Below are 19,148 nucleotides of genomic sequence, written 5' to 3'. Positions count from 1 at the left end.
AAGGCTGTAATAATCAAAACAGTATGACACAAAAATAGATAAACAGTTGAATAAAACGAAATAGAATATCCAGAAATAAACCCACAACTATATGATTAATTAATCTCCAACAAAGCAGGAAAGAATATCCAATGGGAAAAAGTCTCTTCAACAAATGATGTTGGGAAAACTGGACAGCTACATGTAAAAGAAAGAAACTGGACCATTTCTTATACTATACACAAAAATAATGCAAAGTGGTATAAAACCTAAATATGAGACCTGAAATCATAAAAAAATCCTACAAGAAAGCATAGGCAGTAATTTCTCTGACATTGGCTGTAGCAGAATTTTTTTAGATAGGTCCCCTGAGACATGAGAAACAAAAGCAAAAATAAACCATTGGAACTACATGAAAATAAAAGGCTTCTGTACAGTGAAGGAAACAACCAACATAACTAAAAGACAACCTACAGGATGGGAGAAGATATCTGCAAATGACATATGTGATAAAGGGTTATTATCCAAAATACATAAAGAACTTATAAAACTCAATATCCAAAACCCAATTAATCCAATTTAAAAATGATCTGATATGAACAGACATTTCTCCAAAGAAGATATACTGATGACCAACAGACACATGAAAAAATGTTCATTATCACTTAACATCAGGAAAATGAAAACTACAATGAGATACAACCTCACACCTGTCAGAATGACTAAAATCAACAACAGAGGAAACAAAAGCATTGGCAGGGATGTGGAGAAAAAGGAACCCTTGTGCACTGGTGGTAGGAATGAAAACTGATGTATCCACTCTGGAAAACAGTATGGAGGTTCCTCAAAAAGTTAAAAATAGAACTACCCTATGATCCAGCAATCACACTACCTAGTATTTACCCAAAGAATACAAGAACATTAATTCAAAGGGAAATATGCACCCCTATGTTTACAGCAGCATTATTTAAAATAGCCAATGTATGGAAGCAGCCCATGTCTGTAGATTGATGCATAGATATAGAACATGTGGTATGTTACATATCTATATCTATCCATATATATATATATATATATATACATTTATCTATCCATATATGAATAGATAAAAGATGAAACATTATTCAGCTGTAAAAAATAATGAAATCTTGCCATCTGCAACAGCATGGATGGAGCTAGAGAGTATCATGCTAAGAAAAATAAGTTAGTCAGAGAAAGACAAGTACCATATGATTTCACTCATATGTGGAATTTAAGAAACAAGTCAAATGAGCAAAGGGAAAAGGAGAGAAAGACAAACCAAAAAACACACTCAACTATAGAGAACAAACAGATGGTTATCCAGGGAGGTGGGTTGGGAAAGGGTGAAAAAGGTGGTGGGGATTAAGGAGTACATTTGTGATGAGCGCTAGGTGATTAAAATAAACACGTTAAAAAAAATCTTAAAACTACTGCCCCAATATTTTTGTGGAGGGTAATTTTTTAAATGAGTCAAGGCAGATAGGAGTCTTTAGCCTATACGTACATTAACTTTTTAGGAACTGTGATTTGCTGAACGCGCATTCTCCACAATTCAGCAGGCTTAACAATGCAGCTACTTGATGCTCCCGCAGCCAGGTGTCTCTCTCAGCCATTGTTTGTGAGGCAAGTCTCCGCTGCCCCAGGTGTGTTGATTTGAAGAAGCCACTTATTCTCTTTTAAATGTGAGCAGCTCAGCAGGTTGAAATATAAACATTTTTTTTCAACCAAGTTCAAAGAACATGAACAATCTACAAAGGACATAATCAAATGTCATCGAAATTGCAAAACCATAGGTTCCAGACCCTGCTAGATTTCAGTTTTGTGAATATTTCATCAACCATTTGAACAAGAGAGAGCAGCTGACCTACCTGGCTTAGTTATCAAAGGGATCTGTTGTTATCCTGTAATGACAAAAGTAGGTCTGCATGACAATTTAGCAGCAAAAGCCATTTCTTTCAATTTTATCCTTTAAAAAACTGCCAGGTAATTAACTTCACAGCAGTTTTGTTGGCAAAGTAATACTACAGACAAAATGAAACTTTCATTAATAATCGACCGTGAAAACTGTAGTTAAATGCTGTTGGGCTAATATAATCACTAACAGAAGTAGGCAGAGCAGAATGATTGTGAGAGGCTGGGGCAGAAGCAATCACAGGGGTGTTCCAGCTCCAAAGGGCTAACAGATGAAAGAAAATGGGAGATCAAAAACAAGAGCAAACTATTATTTATAATACCTGTATTTTCACATATTTATGGGCTAAACAATTGATGACAGTGTTCAAAGTCCAACTTGAATTTCCCTTTAAAAGACACTTACTCAAAAGTTTTTCATTTGTGTGAAGACTCAAATAAATAAGAAAACACACAAACATGATAATCTATAGCCCATCACAGCACATGACGAAATACCCACTTAAGCCACTGATAACTATTCATCAAAGCAAGCACTTTATTTCCATTTTAAGGTCTATGTCTTGTTCGTTTTACTGTCCTCTAACTAAGTGCTACTGACAATGATTACTTTTCCAGCTACTGTGTGACTTGGGTTTTTTTTTCCCCATACACAACCTTCTGAATAACTTCAGAAAAAAATAGTTTGCGTTCAAAGGAACCCTTGGATAAATAAAACCTTTCATCTACAAAATATGTGCAACTCCTTTTATGCAGAAAACAAAACAATAGGCAAAGGAAATAATTTCCTTTTCCTCAAAGGGATGTATATCTCAGCTTCAGTATCTAGGTTATCCATGCAATTTGAGCAAAATCATGGAGAGTGGAGAGACTAACCTCACACTAAAGATAATTTCTTAGCTTTTTATACTTGCATGTTGTTAAAATGATGTGTGTTTATACTCCTTTGATCTGAAGATCGCTAAATAGCATCAAGTCTTTTCTACTGATAATTAAGTATCTTCAAGGATAAATAATAATTAAACTTTTTATTTTATTTTTTTTTTTTGTAATGGTGAGACCCAGATACTGAACTTGCTACTAAACTGCTTTGGGCAAAGATCAGAAGTAGAAAATAAAATGTTCCACTTTTGTTAACCGGTTCTAAGTATCAGGCCAAATTATATCCTAGGGAATTATTTTTAATGAAATTGTTAAAAAGGAGAAAAGCAATGATGTTGCAGAAAAGAGATACAGGGCATGGATATAGTCATAAATAAAAATCTCTATTGCAAAGGATTTTTGTTGCACCAGTGGTGACATTAGAACGTCAACAATCTGTTTTGAACTGGTCCATAATTTTTGGTGCAATTCAGAAATAATTGCTAATGTGCTTCTTAACTTGCAATTTTCAGAGTCATAAACCTTAAAATTCACTCTGGAAATATTTGGGCTCTTTATTTTAAAATTTGAGAAAGAGAATGCCTGCTATCTTTTCTGAATGTTCTTGTTCAGAGACTAACAACTCTCTAGATCTGTAATAGGGAGGTATGACAGTCTGTTACACAAAGAACCAAGGGAGTATATAAAGAGCAGGAAAGGTAAATAGAAATGAGTACTTGGCTGCCACTCATCAAACTAATACAGAAAAACCTGTGTTTTTTGATTCAAATATTTTTTTTATTCAAATATTTTAATCCCTGTTGATTTTTAGATAAAATGAACAATATATAACTAGCTTAAATCACACATAGTCCAGTTATTTGGCCTTAAAATGAAAAAAAAATCATCTTATTCTTTAAGCTAAAATGCAATTTATTTATGAAGAAATATTTCAAATGAATAGCTTAACACCCAAACTCTGGAAAATATTTTATTATGAATAGTTTGTGAGGTTTCTTTTAAAGAACTCTAACAAAATATATTACTCTAACAAAATATATTATATTACTCTAACAAATTATATTACATTCTTTTTTCCCATTTAACAAACTTGAAATCTTTTTTACAAATCTAAAATGATTTTGGCTGTGATTATGCAGTTATACAAAGCCTGGAAAAATCATACTAATTAAATTTAAAATAAATGTCTAAGATAAATACTGAAAGTAAAATATTTTGCAAATCCATTTCCAGTCTTATCAGTTATCTTTCCCTCCAATGGGCTGAACAAGCACACTGTTAAATGATTGGCCTCAACCACAATTAGAAACCAGTTACCTGCCACAGGATTCAAGGCTTCATGTATTCTGGGCTCCTTGGCTGATAACTGATAGTAGTGGAAAATGACATTCCCACTTCCCATCTTCATGCTACAGCTACACATGGGATTACAGGAAGCATCCATACAAGATACCTCATATTATAACAGTCCTTAATCTGAGACATCTTCCTCCAAACACACACACACACACACAAAGATCTATGTTGTTCTGTCTATGCAAATGGCTCAAGACCACTTCCTACCTCTCCTGTTATGAGTTTTTCCTATTAGAATGAAGAATTTGGGGTGTTATGACCAGATATCTTTCGTTAGATATAAGCCCTCAAAAGGCCAGACTTGGCTTATAAATATTGCTGCAACATTAATGTAAAGATGGCATACATTTTTTTGAGCTAGCATTTTCACTGGGTAAATACCGAGTAATGGAATTATTGAATTATGAATTAATGACAGTTCTATTTTTAATATTTTGAGGACCCTCCACACTGTTTTCCATAGTAGCAATACCAATCTACATTCTTACCAGTCATGCATAGGGGGGTTCCTTTAAATACACACCCTCACCAATACATTTACTATTTCTTGTCTTTTTGACTTAGCCACTCTGACAGGTGTAAGATGATAAAGTACTGTGGTTTTGATTTGATTCTCCTGATGATTAGTGATGATGAGCAGCTTTTCATGTGTCTGTCGGTCATCTGTATGTCTTCTTTGGAGAAATGTCTGTTCATGTCTTCTGCCCATTTTAGATTATTTTGTCTGGGATTGAGTTGTAATTATTTATTTATTTTAAAGATATTTATATAATATATACTATACATACATTATGTATTTTATATATACATAAAACTCCTTACTAAATATATCATTTGCAAATATCTTCTCCCATTCAGTAACATTCCTTTTTGTTTTGTTGATGGTTTCCTTCACGGTGCAAAAGTTTCTTATTTTTATATAGCCCCAATGGTTTACTTTCGCTTTTGTTTCCCTTACCTCAGTAGACATATCTAGAAACTGCTGCTACATCCAATGTTAAAGAAGTTACTGCCTATGTAGTAGGAGTTTCATAATTTCATGGTCTTTGATCCATTTTATTTTTGTGTATGGTATAAGAAAGTGGTCCAGTTTCATTCTTTTGCATATAGCTATCCAGGTTTCCCAACACCATTTGTTAAAGAAACTGTCTTTTCCCAACTATATATTCTGCCTCCTCTCCCATAGATTAATTGACCACATAAATGTTTGTTTGTTTCTGGGATCACTATTCTTCTCCATTGACCTATGTGTCTATTTTTGTACCATTACCATACTATTTTGATTACTACAAGCTTTGTAATATATCTTGAAATCAAAAACCATGATACCTCCAGCTTTGTTCTTCCTTCTTAAGACTGCTTTGGCAATTTGGGATCTTCTGTGGTTCCCTATACATCATAGTACTATGTGTTCTAAATCTGTGAAAAATGCTGCTATTGTTTTGAAAGAGATTGCTTTGTAGTAGTATGGACATCTTAACAATATTAATTCTTCCAATTCATGAGCATAAAATATCTTTCCATTTGTTTGAGTCACCTTCAATTCCTTTCATCAGTGTTTTACAGTTTTCAGAGCACAGGTCTTTCACCCCTTTGGTGAAGTTTATTCCTAGATATTTTATTCTGTTTGGTCTGAACACAGATGGAATTGTTTTCTGCATTTTGCTATTACTGTATAGAAACACTACCAATTTCTGAGTATTAATTTTATATCCTGCTAAGTTTACTGCATTCATCAATTATTTCTAATAGTTTTGATGGTGCAGTCTTTAAGGGTTTCTATGTATAGTATCATGCCATCTGCAAGTAGTGACAGTTTAATTTCTGTCTTGCCAATGTAGATTCCTATTATTTCTTTTTCTTGTCTAATTTCTGTGACTAGGACGTCTAGTACTATGTTGAATAAAAGTGGTAAGAGTGGACATCCTTGTCTTATCTCTGATCTTCCAGGAAAGTCTCAATTTTTAACCATTATGATATTAGCTATGGGTTTTTCTTACAGGGCCTTATAACATTGAAACAGGTTCCCTCTAAACCTACTTTGTTGAGATTTTTTTTGTCTTGAACAGGTGTTAAATTCTGTCAAATGCTTTTTCTCCATCTACAGAGATGATCGTATGATTTTATCTTTCCTTTGTTAATGGGTGTACCATATTGATTGATTTGCAAATATTGAACCATCCTAGCATCATGGTGAATGATCCTTTCAACACTTACAATATTTTCTAACTTGCTATGGAAAGAGACAACTGACTTTTGTGGCTGTGTCAAGACAAAATGATAAAATGACAAAAGAATTCCTATTTCCCCATAGAGTTTTACATACTTTACCTACACAAGGTCCAAATATAAAATCATGTTACTTCTATAACTCCATGAAAATTACAGTTTTATCTGTTATTTTCAGTCTAAAAACAATGTGTCCTGATAAGTATACCAAATATTTTAATCAGAATTATATGCTGTGTGTTTACAAATGCATGATAAGACAATGCTATATTTATTTCAGTATCCCCAAAACCCACGATGTTTATGAGATATGAAGTTACTCAATGTATATAAACTGAATTGATATTAAACACATATAAACTAGTAGGAGGAAGAGAAAGAATAAGGAGAGAAAAAGAGACCTATGTTGGCCAGTTGTATGTACTCATCTCCCAAGTAGTCAAAATATGCATAAGAAAATATTTTTAGGTGTAAGAAGTTGAAACCTGTTCCTAAAGTTTCCAACAAGAAAAACATACATATTTCTTCAAACATTCATATGGAAGGCCTATTTTAGGTAAAAATATGGCCTTATCATCCTCTGGAAATAATGTGTAATGAAAGAAGACAGAACCGAGGGTGCTGATTTACTGCTCTCTTAGGTGCCTTTCCTAGCTAGTTTATTAAGGTGCCATGAAAATGCCTCTGGAATAAGCCTGTTTCCTTTTTTTCAGGGAATAGTTATTCTTCTGACACTCAGCCATAGAGCACAGAGAGCAAAATATGGAAATAAGATGATAAAAATATTAAGTAAAATATGTATTTTTCTTCATGCTCCATTAGTTTAAACAAATCAATATTTGATCAACAGCAGGTAATATGAAATTATGCTATAAAGTTGCACTACCAAAAATAGTACCTGTCAGTGTTTATAAAGTCATTAGGCTCTAACATTATTTCAAATAAATTTTAGGTGACAAAATACTGCAAAACAATCCTAGTAAAGAGAAGGAAAACATTAACAGATTTACTTGGTTGTTCTTGTTAGGTAAAAAAATACAGAATTATTCTGATTAAGAAGTGGTCTGTGATTCCTACAATAAAATCTACAATACTAATGTCCAACGCTAGGACTGTGTAAAATTCTAGGAAGCTGGAAGTTCCTGCTTCCCTCCCTTCTTGAGGCCAGTGCAACTACTAACTGCAAACCCTAGCAAAGCAGCTGCTGCCTTCCTCCCCACTACCCACCCATTGCCCATAACACATACCAGCAGCCAGAGAGAGACCAAACAGACATGTGCCACTTTGTGAAATAGCACTGCCAGAGGAAAAAAGAACAAGACATAAGAAGACTGAAATTCAACATGACAAAAGACATAACCACCATGATTTTCAAGTTAAGAATTCAGTACATGAATTTAAGAAAAAGATGAAATTCCCCTTTTCTTAATCTCTTGGGCCACTAATTAGGCTCCCAGAAGGACAAATATCTAAAAACAAATACCTTCAGAGAGAAGTTAAGGGTCTTCAGTGCAGATCACAAAGGATAAGTGGTTTCAGAAGAAGAAAAAATGGAATTTCTTTGAATTGAAGAAAAACCAGAGTCTCCTAATTAAAAGAGCTCAGCAAATCCCGTAAATGTTTGACATAGATTTAACCACATCCTAGTACAGTTATCAATTTTTTTATGAACGATTCAAATTTTCAAAAATGAAGGAAAAAACCTTAAAACCTCCTAGGCAGAGAGTACCTGACTCCTACAATACAAAGTAAAACACCCAAATCAGAACATATACTTCAAGATAGGAGAAGATGAAAAGCCGAGGAAACAACAGTGGGAGTGGGAGAACATATTTATGTTATATAACAATATAATTACATATATATATCTCAATATAATAATTACATTGGAAGACAAATAGTAGTAAGCCACTAAAAGTATTAGGTAATCTCATTAAAACTTAGGAGTTAGGTCTCACATATGCAAGTGTATCCCTTTCTAAAATACATGCCATGGTGGTACTAAGTTTACACCACATTCATGCACTTACTATAATACTGTATAATGTTATCCTCCATTCAGAGTTGGGATCTGTACACTCTGAACCATTAGCCTTTAGAAAATATGAAGGTATTAATTTCATTCCAGAACATGCCAAAATGGATAGTCAATGAAGGAAAGACAAACCTCAAAGGCACGTGGGTGGCTCAGTTGGTTAAGCATCTGCCTTCGGCTTAGGTCATCACCTCCTGGGATGGAGCCCTGTGTCAGGGTCCCTGCTCAGCGGGGAGCCTGCTTCTTCCTCACCCCTCTGCTCTTGCTCTCTCTCTCTCTCTTTCAAATAAATAAAATCTTTAAAAAAAAAAAAAAAAGGACAAACCTCAATTTCTCTATATTCTCTACGTCTCAGATTAAGTGCATCTTTTCCTTGGTATAAAAGTGAGATATCAATGCCACACACATTGTATTATTTTTGACATTTGGAGTATATGCTGGCCCTGGATATACCTCTCCTTTTAAAAGACAAGGGGGGAAATGGTGGAACAAATAAAAATGTTTGGTAGTATACAATAAAAAGATGAGCATGTCACAGAAAACCAAAGTATGTGTATGTCATACATTTTTTTATGTATGACCTCAATTTTTTAAAAATGTAAATGACTTCAAAAAGAGAGGAAGCTAAAGATTAACTGATCAGGGGGAAAAACAGTCTAAACTGAAAGGCTACTTTTCTGAAAGGCAGAAGAGCTGGATGAGATAAAGATTTTAAGAACACAAAAATCACAGTCATTGAATTTAAAGTAAATGTCTTAGAAGCACTAAAGATCAGAATGCAGAATCTAATTGGAAAAAGCTTTAGAATTTTACCTACAGTGCAGAAAGAATAATGAAGAGATAAAAAAAAAATCGTAAGAGAAAATAGTAGATATATAGGAAAGTGACTCATCAGTACATATAAATAGAATTACTACAGATGGGAAAAGAACAAATGGAAGCAAAATAATACAAAAAGTTGTAATACAAGAAAACTTCCCTAAACTTACAGAAAACACATAATCTACATATTTAAAAGAACTCATCATAATTAAAGCAAAAACAATGAATAAAGGCCATCTTCTGAACACACCTTGGTAAATTTTTCACTTTTAAGAATAAATAATGATTCATATATACCAAATGAGGAAAAAAAACTAGATTTCATATACAAAGTCTCAAAAAAAGGAGAATCAAGCCATCTTCATTAAAGAGTGAGACACAATGGAGCAATGTCTACAAAACTTTGGGTGAAAAAAGTTGAACCCAGAGGTCTATACTTAATCCTGTTAGCATTCATGAAGTTAACAGAAATGTATTCTTCAGTAATGCCATGGACTCAAAAAAAATTTTACTACATACACCAAAATCAATTTCCAGTATATTAAAAAAAAATGTACAACAATGAAATTAAAAAGTACTAGAAGAAAATATTAGTTGTTATTCTCGTTTCATGATAAGAAAAACTTTTTAAGCATAAATACAAAGGCAGAAAACATAATTAAAAATAATAGATTTTGCTTGCAAAAATTAACTTGTACACATAAATATCAAAAGCCAAAAGCATATAAATGGAAAAAAATTAAGCCTGGTATAAGATAGCTATAGGGCTATCATTCTTAATGTAATAGGAAATTTCTCACAGTAGTGTGAAGAATAACTCAATTAAAAAAAATAGGCACAAAATATGATCAATTAAATCACTAAAAGAAAATTTAAATTAATGCACTAAACATGAAAAAACAGAAATGATCAGCCATGCTTTTATATATCCACACACACACACACAGAGGCAATTTTTTTTTAATTGGCAATGTTGACTAGAGTAGTGGGAAATGGACACTTTCATACCTATTTCATGTAATACAAGGTAACACAACTTTCCTAGAGAGCTTTTAGGCCAACATATGCTATTACTTTTAAAATTATGTGCACACTTCAACAGAAATTCCAATTTCAGAAAATCACCCAGCAATATTTATTGTGGTCCAAAGTGTAATCACCAAAAATGACCAACTGTACTTGATTGTTTCACATGCTTCCAGAAAATGGAATACCATGCAGCTATTAAATATGTAGTAGAAGAATACCTAAACCCATGATGATTTTTAGTAAATACTCAGTAAATTAATAAGCAAATGACTAACTGATTCAGTGAAAAACAGAATACAGTTACATTTACAGAATACTAATTTCATTAAAATTATCAATATATGTATAGAAAATACATTGAAAAAGCAATTTAAATATCCAGACAAAATATTTATCATGACTATCTTTGAATGATGAAGTTATTGGTGATTTTGTGATCTTCATTATACTTCCACAAAAATTTTGATGATTATAGTAAGTATGCATTAGCTGATATAAGAGAAAAAAGTAAAAAATTTTATGTAAATTACTGAGCACAAAGTAAGAAATCAACAAATTACAGGTATTTTTAAGCATTAAAGTGATTTCTCTCTTTAATAAAAAGGAGCTCATCAGGGTGCCTGGATAGCTCAGTCAGTTAAGTGTCTGCTTTTGGCTCAGGTCATGATCTTAGGGTACCAGGATTGATCCCCATATCAGGCTCCCTGCTCAGCAGGGAGTCCACTTCTTCCTCTCCCTCTACCCCACCCTCTGCTTGTGTTCTCTCTCTCTCAAATGAATAAATAAAATAAAATTTTAAAAAAGAAAAAAAGAAAAGCAGCTCCTCAAATCTAAAGATGAAGACTATATTATAAAAAATATTTAGTGAGAATTTACCTTATATTAAACCTTATATTACTATTTTAGAGTCCTTTCCCTCTGGTACAGAATTATCGCATTATATATAAGATAGTGCCTAGTGTGTTTGAAACCACTATTACAGAGTTTCTCAAGAATTTGGATGCCAGTACATTTTGGGGGATGTTTGCAGGGCATAGTACAATACCTTTGGCTCATAATCCACAGGGGTAATCAAAAAATATTATTTTAAAAGAATATAAATTTATCACAGTCATATGATGGCACAGGAAATGATTTTTATATAAATTATTACCTTAAACTAACATAAATGAAGCCTTTATTATAAAAAAAAAAAATTTCTTTAGGCTATCAACCAGACATGAGGAGAAAGAGAAAGCATCCTTGCTTTCCAGGAACAGCTGAACACCCTTAAAATTCATGCTTTCTGTGTACTACGACCATTTCTTCCCTATATAGACACTATTTATTTTCAGGATAGGCATGCAATTGTACTATTCAAGTGTGTTCTGAGGGTTATAATCCAACTTCCTAGGCAGAAGTGGTATAAAAATAATTAGTTTTACAGAGCAAGGAATATCTACTACTAAAATTATATGGTGGCAATAATAGTAATCACAATGATCACAAACGCAAGCATACATCAGACCCAACATAAAACATAAAGTCAGCCCCACCTTGACAGATTTATCTAAACTTTATAGACAATACAAATGAAAAGGAAGAGTAAGGAAAAATTATAAGTGGGAACTGAATATCCATCACAGAAAAATATCTGGAAATAGGTACATGTGGTTAAAATAAACAGATAATGATCTTTCAGTACCATAAAAACATCCCTTATCTTCCTTATTCGTGAACTCATACCATTACATCAAAACTGATATAATCTGTGTTCTCCCATTCAAGGTTGAAGTCTGTATATGCTGTACTGCTAGCCTGGAGACATTTCAGGAACTGGGGGAATGTCAGACAGGATGAATGCGTCTGTCATGAAAGGAAGAAAAATCCCAGTCTCTCCCCGTCTCTTGAGTTTTAAAGTGGATTTCTTCATTCAACTGTGCTTGAAACATCATTACTGTACATACTGTATTATCCTATAATGTGTAAATTTACAAATAAACACTTCAACCAACATATAACCTGTGACCTAAAACAATGACATACAAATACAAAGGGTTTTTTTTTTTTTTTTTAAGATTTCATTTATTCATTTGAAAGAAAGAAAGACAGAGACAGAGCACAAGCAGGTGGAGAGGCAGAGGGAGAAGGAGAAGCAGACTCCCTGCTCAGCTGGGAGCCTGACATGGGCTTGATTCCAGGACCTGAAGATCATGACCTGAGCTGAAGGCAGACGCTTAACTATCTGGGCCACCCAGGTGCCCCTAAACAGAAAATTTTTAAAGTAACAATCAAAATGTCAATCTGTATAGGCATTTCACATAAACTTAAGAATAGATGCATTCATTTTTCTACTGTAAATTATGATCTATGATCATTTTATGAAAATATAAAGTTTATGAAAAACATTTTTAAAATAAATTCAAGAAACCTTAAAGTACTTTTATAATATTAATCCCAAGCAATGTGATTTTATCAAGCCTGAGGTAGATGTTACTATCTATAATCATCCCTCAATTTTTAGATAAAAATGTAATATCACTGTAATATATTATCCTTTTCTGTGTACCTAAATGAGTTTTAATTTTCCAAATTATATACCTTTGGATAACACAAAAGGTTTTGTATTTGTAAGGAATTTTTTGCAATGATAAAAATTAAATCAACACTAAACATTAAAGAACATCTGAATTTCAACAATATATAAAAATAAAACAAATACAAATTCAATAAAAAACAGAAAGAAATATCCCTCCAACTCTAATTGTTAATATATGATTAATAGAATTATAGTTGGTTTGTTCTCTTTTCCAAAGTTAATCTGCTGTCATCTTACTGTTTTGTGAGTAGCAGTAAGAATGACAATAATAATAATTCAAGTAATTCGCAACAATTTGTAAGGAGAGATAAAATAGGTAGAAGCCTCAGTAAGACAGCTGAAAAGAATCTCAAATTAATTTACCTCAAAACAAGGACGATAAAACTTGATGCCATGTGGTCTGAGAATATTTTTAACCAATGCAACAACATACAAAGTAGAAGTAGGTGGTATGTTTATTAGAAAGATAACTCCTTATTTTAACTGTTTCAGAAGTTCCAACCAATACAACAAAGCTGGAAACTCTTCACTTTTTGAAAAAAGACAAAGTGATCACTAGTTTTAAATATTTTGGTGTTCTATCCAGATAGCATATGAAAATGAACTGGAAAATTATTAGAACTCACAAAATAAATTATTTAATACAAATACTTGAATTCCAATAGCTTTCATATAGTCTTAGGAAATAATTTAAAAACAAGATAGAAAAAGATCCCACTAACAGAATCATATATAAAACTAACAAGAAATTCACAGAATTTATATAAAGAAATCCACGAGACTTTATTGGGAGAGGTAGATAAGACTTAAACAAATGGATACACATAACCATGTTCTTGAATGAAAAATACATTACAAAGATTTCAAATCTCCCTAAATTAATGTAGAAACTCAGAACTTCACCAAATGATTTTGAAGCTTAGCTGAGAGATCAAATGACCCAGAAGAAAACAGCCAAGACTAATTTGAACACAAAAATAATCAAGGGAAGTGTAAATTATCAGATACTAAAGCATATTAACAAATTCTAATAAAATTAAAAGCAAATTAGTGAACTATCCCAAAAGGTTCTCAATTACCTATTACTGGAAGTATTCGACTAAGAGATGTAATGGAAACAGTATAATAAAGAGAATCTTCTTATTGGGCCAAAGCTGTTCTGTGTCATTTTCAGTTTCCTTCAATGTTATATTCCATGCCTCCATACATGAACAATGATACATCAGATACTTCTGAAATACACAGTACTTTGTAGATAGAATTTCATAGTTTACCAGACAGTATTATAGTCATAGTAAGTATGTAACTGCTGAGCTTGCCTGCCTATAACTTGGGTGCCCCAACATAGCATAAAATGCAACCTACACATTTTCAGAGGGTACCCACCTAATAAGAGCAGGAGGTTCAGAAGCCTAGTGTGTCCCCTTCATGGCTCCCATCATTCTATATTATAGCCCAGGGGTTCCTTATTGCATATAAATGTATTGGTAAGAGGGTTGGAGTCAAGCCCCCCAAGTTTAATCCAGTTCCTTCATGACTGAATGTTGTGTTAGGAAGGAGCTGAAGCAAACCCTGTCTGAAGCATGGAATCAGCATAGTCTTCAGCTCATGGGGCAATTGCAGGTGCTAAGATGTTGGCCATCCTCACAGTGAAGCATCTTTAAGGGTACTGCCCAAGCCCCTGCTGTTACAGTTTGTTCAGTTTTGTCCTCTAATTGGTATGGGCCAGCAGCAATAGCAACTGCAATGAAAAACATAAGCTCTGTGGAGGTGAGATCCTGCCATACCATAAAGCTGTTCCTGAAGACTGAGCCAAGCACAAAATGGCAAAATTGTGTCCCCTGCTCTGGAGTCAGTGTTGGTGCTGATGCAGAGCTCACCGGCGCATACCCAGTGTCATCTCAGAAACTGAGCCCTCTCACCTTACCAGACTAAAGCACAAGGTGCTTTACTACCAGTGTTAGCCTTTCAGTTTACTTCCCAGACATATCTGGGGGTCCAAGCCCATTCCCAAAGTCCTGGATCCAGACACCCTCTGACATCTTCCACCTCAGAGTTCCAAAGCCTCATTTTCCCTAGTTTCTCAGATGAGCAGTGCTTCATTCTAGGTCTAGAAACTCCTTTCTCCCAGAATAGTCAGTGCTTCTCCCTTTGTGTGGCTACAAAATGTCCTCCACCTACCCTCTTCAAGGAGACAGTGCTCCATGAAACCAGCAGGATTGTAAATTCCCAACTTCACTGTGACACAGAAGCACTTTTCTCACTGAAGAAAATAAAACTGATGCAAATTTCATCTCTGGAATGATTTCTGTTCTCATCTCCCACAAATCTCACCATACTATACCATTCCAGGTGACCCTGTCACAAATTCAAATTCCGGGACCCTGACCTCAATTTACTGAATCAATACCTTAAAGAAAGAGTCTAGGACTAGACATTTGTTAACAGTCTCTGTAGGATTTAGATATTAAAGTTTAAGAATCACCACTCTGGGCTTTAATTACTTTACCTTTACCTCTTTCCCATTTCATCAGCATAAAACAATACTACACAGTTTTCATTATACTTTCTATTTCTGTGGCTCAGCAAGAACATCTTATCCAAGTTGAAAGAAGAGGATGAATAGAAAGGCAAACAGAAATGACAGCAGTGGCGATGGATAGAACTATCGGAAAGAGAAACAGCAAATTGTAGAGATTCCTTTTCATAGAAAAAAAGAAAGTTAGCAACAAGTTGAAAGGAGAGAAAGATGTATCCAGAAACCATAGAAGCACACTAACATCTTCGGCTTCATTCCCTTCACTCTCACAAGCAAAGAAAAAAACTGCATCTCCTGCTCCTGCCTCCATGCACAGTCTTTTCGCTGACTCCTCTGCTTAGCAGGTTATGCCAAGTGCTGGTTCACATTCTGCTTCAACAGTGAACAAAACAGATAAGGTCACATCAATATGGAAGTCACTTATCTAATAGGGGACATCAGCACTAAAAAAGCAAATACACATAATTTTAAAAGGGCAATAACTTCTAAAAAGAAAGGAGGAGATATGATAAGAGGGAATAATAGGATGGTACAAGAGAAGGCCTCCATGAAGAAGTGACATTTAAACATCGCTGTTAGACTGGTGAACTATGCAGGAAATGGGGAGGCAGGGGCTCCAGTATTAGGGAAGAGTGACGCAGACAGAAAGTAAATCAAGTGCAAAGGCTTTGAGGTGGAAATAAGCCTAGTATCTTAGAGTCTGCATGGTGGACAGAATAGTTGAAGAAAATGCACAAGGGGAAAGAATGAAGAGAGAATTTGAATCAATACTCAGAGATCAAATCATGCATGGCCTTAAGGCCACTGTCAAGCTACTTGGTTTTATTTTTATGTACCACTGGAAATCATTAACAAGTTTGAAGCCAGAATAGTTCATCTTTTTTTCTTTTGTAGAGACCACTCCAATTGCTATGTGAAAAATGGATGGAGGTAGCCAAGGAAGGAAATAAGATGAGCATTATAGGCAGGGATGATGGTTGGTTTGTTTGTTGCTTTTTATAAGGGTATTTTCTTTTGTGAAACCTGGGAAGGGAGATAGTACCAATTACTACATGGAAGTTGAACATGCTTGAGAGACTGCACTCAGGGGTTCAGTCTTGAGCACATTATATGTAAGATACTTGCATAAAATATGAAAAATGCAGGCAGTGTAATATGAGCATCAGGAGCATGGAACTATGAACTGAGCTGGATAATAAGAATTTGAGTTATTTACCTAGAAATGGTACTGAAAACTATAAAAACACATAAGATGACCCAAGAAGAGTGCATAGTGAAAAGAAAGGAAGGAAGGAAGCAAGCAAGCGAGCTAAATATATATATATATATATAAGTAAGTAAGTAAGACTGAGATGGAGCATGGGGCCTTGGTAACTCCAACATCAGAAGTCTGTGAACAAATAGCCAAGTCTATTTAACTAGTCCCAGAGAACTTGTATCAGTGTGCAATGCCAACTGCATCAACCAGATGAGAAGATTGAGAGCCCCCACTGTAGGACAAACTCTAAACCCTTCAGTTACATGTCCCATGCTATCAACAGATATAATTACCTGCTCTATGTGCATCATAGTCCAATAAATGTGGCTCAAGAAGTTACTAGTTACTATCATGTATCAGACATTATACTAGGCCACTTGCACACATTAGGAGAAGTCAGGGCTCTGGAAAATAATAACTAAGCACAGAGCCCAAAGTTTAAAAAACATCTATAATCTTGGTGCCAGGCAGCAGCACACCAACCTTGAGAAACAAAGACAACAAGGGATGCCAGACTCCAAATCTCTCTCCATTCAATGCGTAGAAGACAGAGTCCTCCCGTATCCTCAACTAAAAAAGATCTCAGGGTTCTCTGGAAGCCTTAAGAAGAAAATGCTAGACTTTGGCTGATAGGACAGAAGGGTACTCAAATGAGATATTATAATAGATGTAGTCAGATCAGTAGAGTGAGTCATAGGAGTTAAATAGATATAACAAGTGTTAAATAAGCTTATTCAGTAGCGTACAACCGAAAAATAGTCTTTTTTCCCTCCTTACTGTGGTCTTTCAATCTGTTCTTCACACTTCCATCCCTGTTGGTAGATTACAGTGGAGACAAGCTTCTATTTTACAAACAGCCTCCTAATAACCAGGACTAACATGCAGGAGGTAAGAGAGAACCATTTAAAACCGCCTGTCAGAATATAAGGCCACCGCATCAGAGGGAACTTATATGAGATATAATGAAACAGGAAGTCAGGATCATGCCTTTGAAGGTAACAAACCCCTTCAAATAAATCTTTTATTCTGATCAATCTACCCTGCAGATTTTCTTTTTATATGTGGCCCTTGTGTCTTTGTGGCTTTGGTCACTACTTAGCAAGTCATTCTCTTTAGAATATTTGCGATCTTGTCACCTATTATCTTTAGCATTAAGGATCCATCCAAGACTCTTGAACAACAAGATTGTAACCCATTAAACAAATCCTTTGTCATAAATGACATCATCCCCATTTTCCAAATGAGAAAATGGAAGCTCAGAGAGACTAACTGACTTGTCCAAGATGCAAAGAGGCAGAATGAGACTTGTTCCAAGTCCTGTCCAACCCCTAACTTTAATTATACTACAATGATACATGTTTGAGAAATCAAGCCAGATGTAAGCTGGAATCTACCCACCATATTAGTTAATCTGTACATAACAAATTAGTGATTTTTTTCAACCTGGGCATGGACTAAAACTACTTTTTAAAACTATGGATGCCAAAATCCCAATCCCAACACTCTGATTCAAAAGTCTGTGAGAGAGTTTATTAATCTGTATCTATATTCATTTTTAAAATGAAAGCCCCTGGGTTAAACTCTCACCTTTTATTTAAAATGTTATTTGAAGTTGTCTTAGAGCCTACTGGAACTCCTAGTGAATAAACCTGTTAAGAAATCTGCAAATCTAGGAATGGAAGCAAATAAAGGATATTTGTTTCAAGTAAAGTGAAGAAGCAAATTATACTGTTGAAGTACATGTCACTCAGGCACACAAAGAATAAGGAGAGTTCCTTCTATGAGCAAATTACAAAGCCAGCACAGAGGCAACTAAAGCAGTGATTATCAACTAACTTGACATCTGCCTGAATTCTGTCTGAATCTGATCAAAGTATAGCACAGGTAAATTCCTAATTTACCTTGCTCATAACTTCATCTCTTCAAAAACATTGGAACAACCAGGATTTTTTTAATTAAAATGGCATCTGTTAACATACCCTAATGCTGCCTCTGCTAATTCTTCACTAAAGTACTTATAAACACAGAGGAAAAGATGAAAACCTACCACCATCTAAAAGTTAGAACTCACAGACAACTTAAACATCTGGAAAGAATCTCCACAAAGCACAGGAAAGATTAATCAGCTTGCCCTTAAATGGAAGAATGAGTATGTTTTTTTCTCAAATTCACCTCCAAGTATAAATCTGAGAAGTGGATTCAGTCATGATTCAAATGAACAAAGACTAAAAAAGACAATCCAACTTCTTGTCTATTGAAAAGTACAGCCTAGATAAATAACACCTCTTCCAAAATGTTAAGAAGTAGAAAACAGTCAACATGAAACCTATAAAATATTATTTAACAAACTTACTTACTATTCAGAGATTCACTGGTATTCAGAGATTCACTGGTATTCAGAGAAAAAATCATAAATTCTTACAAGCTTTGATATCTACTTTTATTACTGCTCCATTCTAAAAAGCTTTTTAATCTAGGAGTTACTTGAGAATATATATGTTTTTTAGTT

General features: G+C 34.3%; 1 long non-coding RNA gene across 1 annotated transcript in view; it reads right to left on the bottom strand.

Annotated features, from left to right (window-relative positions):
* Positions 1-19,148, bottom strand: part of LOC131834142 (uncharacterized) — a 114,019-nt gene that overhangs the window by 94,007 nt on the left and 864 nt on the right. The window lies entirely within an intron of this gene.

Source organism: Mustela lutreola, chromosome 6 (genome assembly GCF_030435805.1).
Source record: "Mustela lutreola isolate mMusLut2 chromosome 6, mMusLut2.pri, whole genome shotgun sequence".
In the NCBI taxonomy this organism is placed as follows: Eukaryota; Metazoa; Chordata; class Mammalia; order Carnivora; family Mustelidae; genus Mustela; species Mustela lutreola.
Note: the sequence above shows the minus strand (reverse complement) of the source record. Positions and strands in the feature narration are given on the sequence as shown.